At 51.7% G+C, this 13,422-nt stretch overlaps 1 protein-coding gene across 10 annotated transcripts in view; it reads right to left on the bottom strand.

Annotated features, from left to right (window-relative positions):
* The window catches only part of ATP2B2 (ATPase plasma membrane Ca2+ transporting 2), a 365,301-nt gene that overhangs the window by 164,777 nt on the left and 187,102 nt on the right, over positions 1-13,422 (bottom strand). The window lies entirely within an intron of this gene.

Below are 13,422 nucleotides of genomic sequence, written 5' to 3'. Positions count from 1 at the left end.
GGGGGTACAGATGGGGGGCTCCACTGGTCCCCTTCCAGGCAGAGTTTTAAGTTAGACCCTACCACAGGAGGGGCCAAGCCAGGAGTCCCTCATCCCTTCCCCAGGGCCTAGAGGCAGCCCCTGTCCCCCAACACAGGATCACAGAAAAGCACTCTGAGATGGCCAGGGTGAGGGTTGGCACAAAAGGGCAGAGGGTAAAAGGCCTATTGCAGCTCACATGTGGTTGGGGCAGACATGTCTGTGCCAGGAATCCCACTGTCATTTCTGTGACAACAGGGGCTTTGGGGAGGGTAGCAAACTGATTTTCCTGATTAAAGAACAAACAGCCCCAGAAGGGGCCTGTTATGAGCCACCATTTCCACAGTAATAATACTTTCTGTGTCTAGCACACTTGATAGTTTGCAAAGGCCACTGCAAAACAGTGAGTTGTTTGATCCTACCACTAGAATGACTTCTGTGAGCACCTGAATGACAGTGAGGAATTTGTGTATGGTGACCAGGACACAGTGTTTCAAGCCAGGAGGGGGTAAGTCAAACCCGTGATCTCAGCTTGAGGACTCCAAGCCCATGGCTTCCTCCCTGTGAAGGCCAGGATGGTGTGGGCTGGTTGGGAGCCCCAACACTCATCTGCTGAAAGTTCGGAGTCCTAGCTGCTCACTGGCCCCTGTCTGGGGTGGGCTGCGCTGTTACCTGCAAACACTAAATTTTTAGGAACTCATGGAATTTGGGTTCCCAGAATCTAAGACTAGAACTGACACCTGGCTAAGTTCCCATCTCCTCGGCATTTTAGACCCTGTTATATTTCAGCATCCACATCCACAACCCAATGATAGGATATCCCCTAACTTCTGAGGCAGCCCAAATGCTGACCAGTAGAGTCTGAAAGTTTTTCATTATGTTTGGCCCGTGAACTCCTCTTCATCCTTCAAAGTCCAGCTCAACCGCTGCTTTCTCAAACAGTTCTTCCTGATTCCACTGAGAGAATCAATTCCTGTGTCCAGCCTGGCTCTGACCACACGGTATGGTGATGGTCTACACATCTGTCTCCCTCACTGAGCTGTGACCACATCAGCTCTGTTTCTAGAGCCCCAGCTCCCAGCATGTGGTAGGTGCCCCAATAAAGGCCTGAATATATCTGCTGCTCTGTGATTTGGATTTATCAAATGTCAGAATCAGAGGAGTTGAAGATTTGAAGGACTTGAAGGACTCCAATCCAATTCTCCCATCTTATAGTTGAGCAAACTAAGGCCTCAAGAAAGGATATAAGTGGCTTGCCCAAAGTCATCTGGCCACAGACATTCATCCCCTGCCCTGCCCCCTATACCTCCCCTTCCTGCAGCTGACATACCTAGGGCATCTGGCCTGTCTTTCCAGGATATGTTGTGGGGCAGGGGGTACTGGACAGGCAGAGGTGTTGCAAAATCTGACGAACAATGGTGCTAGTGTTGAAACTCTGGGAAGGCTGGAAATGACAAGTCAGGGTGACCCACGGGGAAGAGTGGGGGAGAGGCAGGAGGCAGGCCAGGAGGATTACTGATAGCTTCTGCCTCCAGCATGATTTGGCTTATGGTGAACATGGATTGAGGGTCAGGGTTGGAAGGTATGAGAAATAGGGCAGGGGTGAGGGGAGAGCCAGCCCAGTCCAATTTTCACACAGTCTTCAGTTGTCCAGACCATGGTTGGGGGAACAAATCCCAGGACCAGAGAGGAATGGGAGTAGAGGGTTAGTAGCTAGGTATGAGGGTGGGGATGAGGTCGTTCTGATGAAGGCAATTTGCATAAGGGAGACAGATGAAGTAGGTCCAGACAGGTCTGAGGGAGGCAGAATCAAATGCAATCAGAGACCAGCTGTGTCCTCTCCAGGAGACATAGGTTCTCTTTTGCTCCCCCTCCTGAAGGGAAGGAGGAATGAGGGCTACCTCTGCCCTTGCCTTGCCCAGCTTAGGGTCTTCTCACATCTAAGCAGGTTAACTGCTGTCACAAAATGCTGTTGGCTGGACCCCTCCAAGGCTGAGAAGATATTTCCAAAGGCCCCTCCCCTCCCTGCCTTGTCTGACCTTCACAAATCATCCTTGGAGAGATTGGGCTTCTTCCCATTTTATAGAAGAGAAAATGACAGAGGCCTTGGTGACGTGCTTTGGAGGCACAGAGCCAGTGAGGCCCAAGGTCGAGATCTGAGCCCAGATCTGACCCACTTGAACTTTAGACTTTTCCCTCTGTCCCTGCCTAAAGATCCTCAAATTTGAGGCACATGGCTAGGCTCCTCTAGGACTATGACCTTGAGGGGCCATAGAATGGTGTCTGGGGACCAGGTGGCCCAGCTTGTACCAAGTCTCACAGCTACCTTGGGGCACTACACCCATTCCTACCAAGGTCCCAAACATCCTCAACCCACCTAACCTTGGGCTGAGGTTTTGTGGCCAGTCAGACAGACCTGGGGTCCTCTTTCATTTCCTGGCAATACTTGGGCAAATGACTCAACTTCCCTGAGTATTCTCATCTGCAAACTGGGGACAATAATACCTATTTGGCAGAGTCACAGGCTGATGGAGAATGGCAGTTGGTATTAATAGGATAAACACAGAGGCCGAGATTCTCCAGAAGGGCCCTGGAGAAAAGGGTGGTGGGTCTCTTCCAGCCCCTTATCCTGCTGGATGATGGTTCTCAGACCCCCGCCCCTATGGGGCTTGGGCAGGGCTGGCCTTCCAAGGCAACCTGCTGACATGCAAACCCAGTCCCCCATTCCTGGCTACTTCCACCAGTTCTTGCTCCCCCAGTAAGAAGGGGTTCAGGCTGACGTCTAACTTCCGCCGCCATTCCTATCAACATCCTACTGTGCGTTTCACCATATGAGCTTCATAACATTCTGGGAGGGAGGTCCTGTTTTTCATTCTTATTTTACTAATGAGGAAAGTGAAGTACAGAGAGGGGAAATGATGTTGCCCAAGGTCATACAGTGAGTAGGGGAACTGGGGCTTGAAACCAGGACTACATGAGGCCCCACACTGGGCCCAGGGACTCCAACGGAGATGGGTGTGAACCTAGGTCTAGGGAGCCATGGAACTTATTTTCCCATAGGTCAGAAAACCTGGGTGCAGAAGGCCTAGCCCAGCTTTCTAGTGGGGCAGGGCCAGTATGTGGTGATGGCAGACTCTGCTGCCCCCTGTATGTGAGGCCAGAGGTTAGGGGCCAATTAGGAAGCAGATACTTTCTCTCCTGGAAGAACACAGAGCCTGGGGAATCAAGAACTATTCTGGGAGGACTCCCTGGGGGAGGTTGCCTTTTCCAGGCCTGGGAAACATGGTTTCATCCACGCTATCCCTTTGGTTAATGCACATGCAAACACACTGCCCACACCCATCTGTCAATCCTACCTCCTCCCCTTGGTCTCCTTGCTTCTTCTCCTGCTATCCTCCCCCTGTTTGCCCATCCCCTGCACCTTAGAGAGCTTTCTCAACTCCTCTAAACCTTTTTGGGCTTCCCTGTGCTCTCAGCATAAAACTCAAACTCCTTCCAGGGCTCATGAGAGCCAGATGGCTATTCCATAGCCCTCCCATTATCCTCCATCTACTTTCCCCACACTAAGCCTTTCCTGCTCCTCACACACACTCTTGCATTTCCATGCTTCTGTGTTTTTGCATGCACCATCCACTCTGCCTGGGATGACTTCCCTTCCCACTCTTCTGCCTGGAGAAGTCCTACTTACCCTTCAAATCTCAGGTCCAGCAACCCTACCTCTCTGAAACCTTCCCTGATTTCCCCTCCATCATCTCCAACCCCCAAGAAGAATTTGTTGCTATTAACCTCTTTATGTGCATCTCTGTCATGTCCTTCAGGCTGGGGGAATCCCTGGGGATAGGGAATGGGTCTCATTTGCTTATTATGTCCTCAGCACTAAGCATAGAACCTCAACAAATATTGATTGACCCGATGAGTACAGGTTTGTTGAATGAAAAAGCAATTCCCTGGTGGTTTTGAACTGGTATTTGCATCCCTCTGTGGCTCTGGAAATATTCTTTGCACTTACTGGAGGTCCTGTTTCAAGAGCTGCTATTTCCTGAGCCTGTCAGTGAATGGGGCTCTCTCCGCAAGCCCACTTTGTGAAGGGAAAAGGAAGACCTGAACTCCACTCCGATGTCCCTCAGTGATGTCTCAACTGGGACCAGAATGCTTGAGACCAGGGCTGAATGCAAGGTGAGTTGAACACCCAGGGAGGAGCCCCTAACCCTAAATTCTCCCTGCCAGCTACCTATAGCCTAAACTTTTACCATTAGTAATTCATTTCTTTGGATTATTCAGTCTACAAATATTTACTTAGCTTTCACTGAATGTGAGGTACTGTGCTGGGGTTCCTAGTGAACATTTGTGTATATGTATGTGTGTGTTTTCACTCTTGATGGAAGGCTGATTCCCTGGAGAGAGAAGAGGAGAAGGAAGGAGAAAACAGAAGGAATAGGGACAATGTACTCAGGACTCAGGAGAAGAGAGAAGGGAATTTGTTACTTGCTGAGTGCCTACTCTGTGCCAGGCACTTAGTAGTATTTACTTCTCCTCATGGTCTCCAAGTTCAGTTTATCAACCCTCAATTTAGAGGTGAAGAACAAGCTCAGAGAGAGGAAGTGGCTTGCTTAGGGGAACACAGCTCTGTGGTATAGGAGTGAACATTCAAACCTAGTACAGTCTGCACCACAGCCTGCCATTTCTCTGGAAGTCCTCCTGCTGAGGAGGCTGTAGGGCCCAGCAGGGGGGAGAAGGTTCCAGAGAGGATAGGAGCTGAGGTGTGACAATTGAGAATACTGCAAGCCGAGAGATACACCTGCTGACCGGATGGCTGGACGCTGCTGGGATTTTGGAAGCAATAAGGACTCAGGGACTGAAACGTGGCCATCCCACTGCCACTGTGCTGCAGGGACCACATCAGCTGTCTCTGCTGGGAGCATTCTTTGTGTGCTAATGCACACAATTAACCGGCTTTGTGGATGGTCTCACTCCCATTTTACTGACTAGGAAACTGAGATCTGCAGAGTAGAGGGGACAAGCCCTCTATATAACTAGAGGCAGAATTAGAATGCAGATCTTTCCTGGAAGGCTCACAGAGGAGCAGCAAGTTGTGGGCTCACCTCTGATAAGGTTTCCAAGCAGCCAGGCCTCTGAGAGGGACCGCAGCCCTTGCCCTGTCACGCAAGCCCTCTTCCTCTGGGAGCTTCTCTGGCTCAGTCCTCCACTGTACCCAAAGGTGGCAAGCGAGTGGGGTGGGTCCGAAGAGCTTGGGAGCTGGAGCCCCTTGGACTAACTCAAATCCTGCTCCACCCTGATGGGCTGTGTGATTTTGGGCAAGTCTCTCTATCTCCCAGGCCTCAGGCTTCTCATCTGTGCAACATGCATGGCAACAACTGCTTCCTGCTTCTCTGTCTGGTCATTTGTTCACCAAGTACCCACTGACATTTACCACTTCCCAGGTTCCATGCTAGGTGCTGAGGATACGGCAGAAAAACTCATGGTGTCCACTCTTGAGAGGATTCAGAGACAGAAGTGAAATGTATGCATGGACCCATGTACATGGAGAAAGGGGTATAAGATGAAGGGGCAGAGGCCATGAGCACCTTCAGCAGGAGGACCCGGCCATTCCCTGTAGGAGCACAGTGGGGCGTCGCAGAAGGTTTCTCCAAAGGGGCTGGTCGCTGAGCTGGGCTCAGAAGTCTGAGCGGGCTCACCAGGTAGGAGAGGTGGTGTTCCTGGCAAAGCCCTGAGGCTAGAAAGAGCTCAGCAATTTTTCTGGAACTGAAAGGGGGTCTGAATGCCTAGAGGGGAAGAGTATGCGCTAGGGGCAGAAAAGGAGTGGGGTCTTAGAGGCCACCCTCCAGATTTCTGTCCTTATCCCAGGAGCAGGTGGAATCTTAGGAGGATTTTAAGAATTAAACAGAATGAGGATGATGAAACCCTTGGTGAGGTGCCCACCACATGACAGAATTCCATGTTGTTAGACCACCATACCACAGTAACATCGCACATGTAACCTGTGCACATGCCACAGGTAACATATTCGCTCAGCAAACCATGACTGGGGCAGACCCTGAGTCAGGGACATATTGGCAAGGAGGAAAGGGGCCTGCTGGCACTGGGTCATGGCTGCAGGCAGAAAAACACCCAGTGGACATTTACAGAGTCTCAAATGTGCTGGGAACCGAGGGGGGCCACCTGACAGAAGGGAACATGGAGGCCAGGAGAGGTGAAGGGTCCCTGCCTCTGAGGGTCAGGGGTGATTAAGAGATAGCTGTGGGTTCAGGACTCTAAATCCAGTGCTCCCTTCCAGACCCTAGACTGCCATAGGAGTAGCTCCCCTTGAGAGCTGCTGGGCAGAAGAGATGGGATTGGTCTGCGTTACCAATAGTAGCACTGAGAGGTGGCATGGCCTGGACAATTACCACATACCAGATACTGTTTGTTCTAAGAACTTTTCATGTTGTGGCTCAGTTAATTCCTACCCTTTAAGGAGTTCTTACCATCCCCATTTTACAGATGGTGAAATGGAGGCCCAGAGAGGCCACATACCTGGAACAAAACTGTCCCTTTGGCAGGGGTGTTGGGATTCAGACACACACTTTCTTTCCCACCCTGCTGTAAGTATGGGGAATGTCTGGGCCGCACCAGGGTGTCCAACAAGAGGCCAAAGGGAGCAGGGTAGAAGTGGGATGTGGAGCTGGAGCTGGGCCTGAGGAGGGAAGATGAGCAGATGAGCTTTCTGCCCTTGGAATACAGGCGGGACCGATGCCGCCTCAGCGGCCTTCAAGGGCATCCCTGTGGGGGTGTCCCACTTTCTCCCCAGAGGAAATTCCCTTTGGGATCTGCCCATGAAGCTGGTTTATATGGAATCATGGTCCGCTGGGGCTGGGAGGCCAGGGGTGGCTCCATGGCAGCCCCTTCACCCCATCAGAACCCCTTGCTCCCGTCACACTGTGGGGCCACCTTGCTCTGAACCTGTCTGTAAGATATGGCTCCAAAGAGTCCTGACACAGGGGCCATGCCACCCTCCAAGGAGATCCTGCATCAATGGGGACTTCCAGGGCTTCTGTGGATGGGGCTGCCCTTCAGGCTGGGCCAACTCTCTCACTACAAGGCCACCTGCTCTCTCAAGTCCTCCTTGCTGTCCTCCAGCCTCCCTACACTGGCACTCTGAGACCAACATGCAAGAGTGAAGCACAAGAAGGAAATGCAAGTTGTCTTGACAAAGCATAAGGAGCTTCTCAGATACAAGGTGCTAATTTCTTTCCGGGGGCACACAGCACAGTAGAGAAGATAGGGCGCTGAGGGGGTCACAGAGGTAGGGGATTGAACCCCGGCTCTGTCATTTACTATTGTGTGGCCTTGAGCTAGTCATTTTGCCAGTTGCAATCTACCTCAGTGTCTCTATCTGTGAACTGGGAATAATAATAATATAATTGATCTGGTCTTTGATTTACAACAAAATGAGAGAGAATAGGAAGGTGTGATTGGTTCATTTCTTCTGCATTAATTGAGCACCTACTATGTGTCTGGCAGTGAGGGCACTGCTTCCTGGAACTGGGCTTTGGAGGAGGAGACTCAGTTGTGAACAAGGGAAGGAGTGGAGGAAGGTTGGGAGAGCCCTGTGGGGTGCCATGCAGTGCCTCTGCCCTGGTGGGAGGGGAAGGTGGTACTCTTGCTCCATGCCCTCCCCATGTGGGGGTTGTCTCAAACCTCTCAGGGCTTCTCTCAAGGGTGGTGACCATTTCCTCTGGGACTTGGTCAGGCCTTTTAGCTCCAGCCCCAAAGAGGAACCCACCCATGCACACCTGCCTGAAGATCCAGCCCCGGCTCCAGTCCCAGAACTACCCTGGCTGGAGGCTGGGTGGTATACGGCTGGGGTGGGGACTCTGAACTCAAACACACCTGGCTTCAGATTCTGGTGCTGCCACAAGGTATGCTACCTTGGGCAAGTCACTTTAACTCTTGGAGCCTCCATTTCCTCATCAGGAAGCTAGCGATAATGTCTACCTCAGAGGATGGTACTGAGAATTAATTGAGATTCTGCCTCTTGTGTGTTACATGCACAATTAATAATAGCTTAAAATGGCCTGCAAGCCCCTCCTCTCTTCCTTTGAAGCAAGCAGGACACAGGCATCGCCCCCTGGGTGGCTTGGTGTAGTGGTGTCCTGAGAGCCAATGGTGCACACAAGGGATAGTATGCTGGTAGCTATGATCTGGCGGACACTACAAAGCCGGGCACCTATCTGCCTGAGAGCTGGTCATGAAATGCTCACCAGCACACATCTGGGCCAGGGGCAAGTGCTCAACACTACTCTCTGTAGTCTGTTTCCTTTAAGTCCTGGGGATGCATTTCTGCTCTGGTGTCCTTAGGCCTGCTCCTCTGACTGTCCTTGTCTATCCCAGCCCTGATAACCTGCTCTTGGGACTTTGCTCCTATTCTCCTGCCGTGGGCTGGCCAGCATGGCCACCCTGCCCAAAGGGATTTCAATGTCAGACTGGGTGAGCCTGGTGTGGCCCCGTCGTGGAATACGATTGGCCAATTCCCTTCTCTTGCCCTGTCCCCCTTGCCGCTCTCAGTGCTGAGCCCTTCCCAGACTGCCTCCTCTCCACCTCTAGCACCCCAGCCACTACCTTCTTACTCCAACTTCCGTCCTGAGGGGTCCACAATGCCTGTGGCCACTCCTCTCCCCTGTCCATGTCCACCTCTCCTTCTTCCAGCCCTGCAAGGCCGCTAGCAACTGGCAGACTACTGCATTTGGAGACAGGTGACCTGAGGCGGTTCTGGTCCTGCTTCTCTCTCCCTCTCTCTCCCTCCCTCAGTGGCACTCCCTCTCAGACACCCTACAACAAGGACAGTGGTAGATGTCAGGCTCCTGGCATCTGTCAGGCTCAGAGCCCGTGGCCTCACTGGCCAATCTCATTCCTCATTTCCTCATCTGAAGAATGGGGACAATAAAAGCATCTCCCCTCAGGGAACTGCGTGGTGATTGCAAGCAAAAGCTTTTGTGAGATGGGCTCACTGATGGTAGAGTCCCATGCTAATGCTCTTATTCCATTTGGAAGGGCAATGCTGCTTTAGATCGACAGGTTTTAGGGGCGTGTGTGTTTGTGTGTGTGTGTGTGTTTAATGCCACAGCTACGTTATTTATAGTCAGCTCCCATACAGGTTTTTATTATTCCTTGCCTGCTCGACTAAAAATAACAAATGACAAAGGTCATGTCTGCTCCTACCTATCGGAGGAATCTACAAAGAATGAAGCTTTTGATTCACTGACTTGGGGAAGTGAGAGCTCTCCTGCTGGCCACAGCCTCTGGAATTCCTCCTCAGGTCTCTCTGGCCCATTCCAAAGACTGGGGCGAGGGGGTTGGTAGAGAAGCTCCGGTAGGTCTGCCTGTCTCTCTGGGCAGGTGAGTCCTGGAGTCCTCTTCCCCCAGTCTAGGGAGGACCGAGGTGGTGGGACAATGGTAGATTGAAGGACAGGAGTCCCAGGCCCCAGTTCTAGGGGTGCAGTGTGGGCCTCAGTTTCCCCATATTCAAAAGGAGAAGGGTGGAGTAAATAGGCACTGAGAACTTTCTCCTGATCCTAAATGCAAAGGTGCTCAAGTCTCATTCCCTCCCCTCCACTCTGCCCCACTGTAGAATTACTGAATATCCATTGGTCCCTAATAATGATAATACCCTTGATGATTCAAATGAGCAGAACCAGGATTTACGGAGTCCTGATAACATGTGAGGCACATGCCTTTAGACAGCTTTAGGTGAAGTAAACTCACTGACCCCACACACCCACCCGGGAAGAGGAAACTTAGCATCCCCATCTGACAGATGAGGGAGGGGGCAGAGCCCTGAGGGCGAGGCTGCATGTGTGCCAGCCAACGCCAGGCAAGGATGGCTCCAGAAAGTGACTGGGTCTGCCTCCTGGGCATGTACTTAGCCCCCAGTACAGCACTGGGAATAGCAGGAAGAAAGGCAACCAGCCAGAGCTTTCCCCATCACCAAGGGAGCAGTGGTCTGAGTTATGGAGACTCTCACACAGTGTGGGGAGTGGTGGCAGAGGGACAAGGGCCCGGGGCAGCCTGGAGGAGGAGGAGGAGGCCTCTGGATGGGCCCATAGAGGCACCTGTGAATAGTTATTTCACCTGGTGCTCACAGTAGAAAACTGGAGGGGAAAAGCATTCCAGGCAGTGAGCACCCTGAGAGTAGAACAGGGGTCAGGAGCAAGGGCAGGGATGTTGGGGAAAGGCAGGGGTGGGATGTGGGACTGGAGGCACAGAAGATAGCTGGAGCTCCACAGCAAGGAAATTAGCATTTTGCCTGTAGTCCAGAATCCCCCAAACCTAAGTAATGGTGGTTCAGTTCCACGAGAATATATTTAAAAAAAAAAAAAATCAACTCCCTCTTTAAAAAAATGTGTACACCTACCTGGTATTATCTTAAGCATTTATAGCCATGAGATCATGGATTTGCTTTGCCAGTTGTATTTTTCTCCCAACACATTAAAATAAGCGCACAGCTATTAAAATAGAAAGGATGCACTTGTTCACTCTGCAGAATGGTGGCCTGAGTGCCCTTTGGGAGCCACAGCATGGCCTCAGCCTGCGGGTGGTTGTAGGTGGTTGATTGGGGTTGAGGTAGGACTTCTCAGAGATTAGAAGAGGCAGGAGGGACCTTCCTGGGCCCCTCTGACCAAGGTTCTGGGGTGCCAGCATGGCCCTAGCTAAGCTCTGCTCGTCACCCTCCTTCTGCGCCTCAGCTCTCTGGCTTCCCCTGAGCCCGGAAGAGCTCACTCCTGGATATGCTCTTTTCCCAGCCAAGAGCTTCTGCGGCCTGCTCTGACCTCAATGACTAACACACATTCCTGGCCTAGTTAGAAAGCCCCTCGCCTCTCATATTTATAGCCACCTCCCAACTCCTCTAGAGCCTCTGAGGGAGGCCTGGGCCTTTGTATCTTCCCCCGCCCTGCCCTGAGCCCTTCTTGTCCTGACAGGCACTGGCAGACTCTTCTCTTTGAGAGAGGAGTGGAGCAGGAGGTTCATTCTGAGTGAAGGTGGCCCAGTGGCTTCTCTTCCCCAGACTCCATCCATAAGAGGGAAGGCATCAGGACAGCGGGCTGGGCCAGCTGTGATGAGGGGTCTCAGAGTCTGGTTCAGAAATACGAGGAACGATTAAAGCTTGTGGAGTGCTAACTACAGACCAGGCCATTTCCCAAGCTCCTGGCCCCTAGGAATTAATTTAACTCTTATAACAACCCTAGAGGGATATACTATTATTCTTATGCCAATTTTGCAAAGGAGGAAACTGAGGCACAGAAAAGCTGGGTGATTTTTTGGAGGCCACACAGATAGCTGGAATTCAACGTGGACTGCAGACTTGTCTCACAGAGTTGGTCCTCATCCCTACAGAGGACTCTCCCCCATTGATTCCCTGCTTTGGGGATCTCCTTACTTAGTTGAGCTTGTCACCCCTTCTCTGTAAAAAAGTGGCTGGGACAACCACATGCTGGTCTCAGGCATTGCCCCCTTTGAGGAAGTTGGTGAGGACATGGCTCATGAGGGAACAGAGCAGCAAGGGGCTGAGAATCAGAGCTGGGACTTCCGTCAAGGCACCGCTCTTTATATCGAGGGGTTCTGAGGCCCAGAAAAAAGGAAAAGCAGGCTGGCATCTAGGGGTAAATGGGAGGGTGGGCCGTGGGAAGGGAGCCCTCAGTTTCCACACCCCATATGCTCCCACCTGTGAGTCCTTTGGCTCTGACATCTCAAAGGGGGAAAACATGCAATAAACTTATTTACCTACAGGTTTTGTGTGAATGAGTCTCATAAGTATTTATAGTAAGAAACACATGGGGATTCCAAGGTGGACGAGAGAACTAACATTGCTTCCGTGTTCACTCTGGGTGTGGCACTTTGTAGTCACTCGTTCATTCCACAAACATGGGCCCAGCACCTGCTTCACACTGGCGGATTGATATGTCATCTCATTTAATTCTCAGCAACTCTGTGAGGTAGGCGCTGTTATTACTCAGGCTCAGAGAGGGGGAGAATGCCAGCGGGGGACACTGGTCCAGCAAGCAGCAGGCCTGGGGCTGAAGGCAAGGCCCTTCACTCCACACCATCTGAAACAGTGGGTGTAGGGCATCAGCGCACTGCGGGATTTCCAAGGTCAAACTACTTTGGCTCCTCATGCATTCTTGCCCAGCTCTGCAGATCTGGGCACACCTCAGTTTTCCAGGCCCTCAACCTGATCTCATATGGTCACTCTGACATGGTCAAAGGAGCAGTTGAGGAAACGTCCCATCTTGCTGCTCTTCCTAAAATCAGCCCTAAGAGATTAAAAACCTGTTCTCAACTCAAATGAAGAAGCAAGCCATGGTTTCAGGATCCTGGACTGGAAGAAAGGTGTCGAGCTGCCTGTCCTTAGCCAGAAAATGGATGGCCGACCCTGATTTAATTAGTTTTTCCTTCCAATGATTTAGGGAAGCCTGTAATTAGCTCGGGGGCCCGGAGGGAGAGGCTGGGTGTGGAAGTCAGCACAGGAGCAGGTGGTAAGGGGTGGGGGTGGGGTGGGGGCTAGTTTTAAGCTCAGACTCCTAGTCTTAGTAGGTAATGGAGGATAGGCCAACCCTCTGCTGCCCAGGGCGGGTGGGAAGAGAGATATCCTAAATAAATGCATAGCAAGGGAAGGAGGCTGGGTTCAGGGGGTGGGGGCAAGAGTGAGCTTAGAGATTGTGCCTTGACATTTTGACTTGTATTGGACCAAATATGTGACTTCTGTAGATGATCTATCACCATGGGTTCAGAGAGGGGCATGGAGGCTAAATTGCTGCAGATAAGCTCTCCAAGTCCCTCGCGGATGGCTGTGGAGTGCCTCCAATGGCGCCAGGCATTAAAGCAGCATTTTCCCAGTTAATAGCAGGGCAAACCTGGCTCTCAGATCTTGAACAGGGCCTGCACTGCATGTAGGGTCAGGGTATGATAGCCAGACATAGGCAAGCTCTGTCCTGAGACCCTTGTCAGCTAAACTTCAAGGGCACACACATCCCAAATGGGCAGGTTACCCCTCTATGGGCCTCCAGCCCTACAGGCCGCAGCATCGTGGGTTTCCTTCCAAGTGCTGCACCTATACCCAGAGGTCCTTGTAGGGAAGCAGAGCCAGTCCTATCTTTCAGGAATTCAGCCTGACCTCAAGGTACCAGAGAAGGACCCATAAATCATCAGTCCAGCAATGGCACAGAGCTCACAGGCCACCCTCAAGAATAAGACATGGGATCTGGGACCAGGAAGCCCTTCATTCATACACTTACCACTTGAGAATTTTCACAGACACTACCATACTCACAGCCAGAGGATGGCTTAGTGAATATGGACAGGTGCTTTAATCCTGATCAGTGATCTGCCTGCTGATGCTCATTTTTGAGG

This window comes from Mustela nivalis, assembly GCF_964662115.1.
Source record: "Mustela nivalis genome assembly, chromosome: 1".
NCBI lineage: Eukaryota > Metazoa > Chordata > Mammalia > Carnivora > Mustelidae > Mustela > Mustela nivalis.
Note: the sequence above shows the minus strand (reverse complement) of the source record. Positions and strands in the feature narration are given on the sequence as shown.